This window comes from Siphateles boraxobius, unplaced genomic scaffold (genome assembly GCF_051911475.1).
Source record: "Siphateles boraxobius isolate OS27281-9 unplaced genomic scaffold, OSU_SipBor_1 7, whole genome shotgun sequence".
Taxonomy (NCBI): domain Eukaryota; kingdom Metazoa; phylum Chordata; class Actinopteri; order Cypriniformes; family Leuciscidae; genus Siphateles; species Siphateles boraxobius.
In genome coordinates, this window is record NW_027509197.1 from 40,397,233 (window position 1) to 40,401,333 (window position 4,101).

A 4,101-nucleotide genomic window follows, 5' to 3' on the forward strand; every position below is an offset into this window, starting at 1 on the left:
CTTTATACCGCAGTAACGTTAATAATCTTTAATGCATTAGACCGCGATAAACACGAGTCACGCCGGATTGTTTTCCATCGCCTGTGGATGTGAAGACGTCACTTGATTCCACAATTATTCACAGCGATATTGTTATTGTTTTGAATAAGCGACCAAACTTACATACTGTGCCTTTAATGCAACAATGAGCACTATATTTGTTAAAAGTTATGTTAATACGAATACAGCTGTTCATTGTTAGTTCATTAAATAATATTAACAGAGACAACTTTTGATTTTAATGTATTGGTAAATGTTAAAACTAATGCCGTGGACACACTTAACGACTGCAGGAGATTTTAAACACCGACTGAATGCGACTCGACCCGTTCGGGGATGATCAGTCGCAAGTATCAAATTACATTCATAATCGGCCTAACAGTAATTAAGTGTGTCCCCGGCTTTAAAATAACTAATAAATGCTTTAAAATAGGGATGCACCGATATAAATATTTTGGGCCGATACCGATAACCGATAATTCTTTATATTTGAAAGCCGATAACGATATATTGCACGATAAATCTAAATCGAAAATGTTTATATAATTTTTGAGAGCCTGATTACAAAAACAAAAGTCTCACCATTAAAATCCATGTCAAAAGCACACAAATATATTAATGATGTCCTCTATAATTTTATGTAGCCGATATGACAGATTGCGCTGCACATGTTGCACTTTACCGTATTTTCCTTTTCAAAGTGATTCCAATCATATTTCAAGCAATTCAAAACCATCATGTTGAACAGGGCACATGTGAAGTGTTTCAGATGAAGGAAATATTCATAATTTATCGGTTTTAATATATCGACCAAATTTTCTTATCAAGCCGATAACGATAGGATTAAAAAAGAACGTATATCGGCCGATAACGATATGATCGCCGATATATCATGCACCCCTACTTTAAAAGTAAGAAATATTTTTTTTAGTTCAGGTTAAATAAGTTACCAGTTAAATTAAAGAGTAGTTGAAGATATTTGATTACTGTATTCAGATTCAAAACAGCAATGTTAATGTCTATGCACAGCAACAAATAATATATATAAAAAAATAAAAAATAAAGAGTAAAGTAAACAAAAGTTGCAAACACAACAAAATCTGAACAACAGAAACAAAGTTTGATGTTTTCACCTAAACAAAGCTCCGATAAACGCATTTTTACTACAATTTCCCTCCTGTAATAGGTACATATATCTGCAGATTATGAGTCTAGATATAAGGTGTTTATCTGTAATTATAAGTCCGTCTATTTGTGTTACCAGGAAGGAAAAGAGTGTCTCACACAGCCATAGCTCTGTTGTGCGTTCAGCTTTTGTTTGCTTTACTGGTGTTTGTTGTGTTGTCATGATCTGCCGGAGAAATGAAGACATACATGGCCCTGATGGTGTTTGTTAAGGCTGCACGATTTGGAAAAAATGTCATATTGCGATTACTGAGGTCAATATTGCGATAGCGATATAATAAACAAATGGTTTCATGAGTCAACTTGCTTGGTTCTCAAGGAAAATGCACACACAGATTAGTGATAATGCTGAAATGTGTATTTCTCAACTCAAACTAACAACATCCAATGAACGATTGACAACACCTACAGTGATCAATAAGCCATTGATGTCTAGATAAAAATGCCCAAAAATGTTGTGTTACATGCATCTCATTATGTACAACTTTTTCTGCTCTTCTGGAAGCTTTTACTCCGATACATGAGGAAAACCAGGCGAAACTGTGTCATATACACCCAAAGATGATGTCATGACTCATGACATAATGACAAATGACACAAATATGATTTGCAAAAAGGATGATGATCTCAAGACTAACTGAATACAAACATAATGAAGTGCAGAAGAGATGTGAATCTGATAAGGATCAACAGGGAAACTTTCTCTCTGTTCTACTGATAAAGGAGAACTTCTACAAACACATGTTCGGAAACACTTAGAATTAAAAAGTGATTTAAGATAAATAAATCATAGGAAAATAAATACCAGATTAGTCTGTTAACTGTGAGAGTCCCGGGAAACTTGGTGCAAACTTGATTAGAAATATGGTTTTGATTTTCTAGCAATTTTAGAGGGCAAACTATTTTGTGAAATATGAATTGTATATTTGTATTAAATAAAAAAAAGTTTACTTCAGTACATTATCTTTATAGTAATCTTCGGGTGTGTTTATACCTGGCAGGTTTGGTGCGATTGCTCCGTTTCAATTCACATTGGCATTTTTAACACCGAAACCTAAAGATACCCAATCTAAAGGCATAGAGATACATTCACAACAAACTTTTATTGAACACACCCTGAAACATGTTCAGGACAAACTGGATTATGCTCACTCTGTGTCGTCCACTATTGTTCAGATCTGCTGGTAAGATCAGACTACTGTGTAGTATCGATATAAACGGTATTGCCTCATCCTAGATCATTGATAAAATTATTTCGATATATCGTAGAAACTAGTAGAGGCGCGGGAAAAAAATCGACTCACATATGAATTCTATCTTCTACCGACTTGCATTGATTCACAAATTTCAAAAATCGATTTTCAAATCAGATGTGTAACTATATCCGTGCATTCATTCTTAAAGGGACAGCAGCCTAATAAACTGTTGCCATACGTTTCAATAATGTTATTTTTTTATAAACAACACTCAGTGCTTTTGACCAAATCACTTTTTTATAAATTAATATAAATCAATTTATATTTAATTCATACAGTGACAACTATACAGTGTTTTCTTTTTACATTTGATCATTCAATTTCAGTAGAATTTCTTACTACATGTTAAATATACGTAAAATTTGACTCAAAATCGAGAATCGCTTTTTAATGGAATTGTGACCTCAAGTATCATTTTGAATCGAATCGTGAGGTAACAAAAGATTTCCATCCCTATAAACTAGATATAGCGCCCACACTCAGCCCTAATAAATGTATAATCGTCTATTATAATCTGGACCAAAAGAACCAAGAGAACCGAACACACCATTATACATCTATTTTAAACTTTCATTTTTTGAGTGCTTTCATCATTTTTCATCTAATGAGTGTCTTTAAAAACCCAACCTTAGGTCTGTAATGACTCACAAACATTTAAGATCAGATCTATACTCAAAAAGGGGTGCGATTGACAGTTAACAGGTTAAATAGCATTGAAACGGGGCTGAAACACGGGCCTTTCTAGACAACGAACGACAAGTAAGTGCAAAGTCAGGTCTGTGCTTCGCTCCCCAATGACACAACGTCTGAACGGTGAAAACAGAGTTGGTTTGGCTCATATTCATGACGCATTGACCATAACCAGGTCCTGGCACACTGAAAAACCCGGAAAACCCATCAGAAATGGGGGACGGATGTGTCCTAGACCTTAAGCCCACAGAGAAGGTGTTCACAATCGTACTTTACAGTGAAGACAAGCTCTTCTGTTTGACATTTAAAGAAACAGTACATGCATAAAATAAAGTGAAGACAGAATGATCATTTTTGGGTGAACTCACAAATCCTAACAAACACAATATTCTGAAACAGAAACAACATGAGGACTCTAACACAATTGGTTTAATCTGTTGCTCGACTTTAAGACGGAATTCAATCTTGAATGTTTTATGATAATCAGAAACAATATCTGACTCATGGACTGCAGTGTTGATGGAAAATCTGCTGTTGATATGTGCATTCATTTCTGTCTTGCCCACATACGTTCTTGTTTAAAACAGTAATAACTATACATTATCAAAGGCCTCATACTAAATCAATGACAGACGAAAAACAGAATTTTTATCCGTTTCACTTGCCGTTAGAGCAAGACACTCAGTTTTCTGAAATGTTACATTCAAATATGCAAATGAGGCATTGTCTATTTAAATAAGCACTAATGTGCATACATTTTCAGAGCAGGAAAAGGACACTGGATGAAGCCAGGTTCAACATTCTTGTTTGATTCTGTTGACTTTTTAGTTACAGAGGGGATTTTATATTTCTCTTTTTATTTTTATTGATAAACCAAGATGGTGCCGCAGATGGCTCATGGCTGCCTCGGTGTGGAGCTCTCCAGCTATTG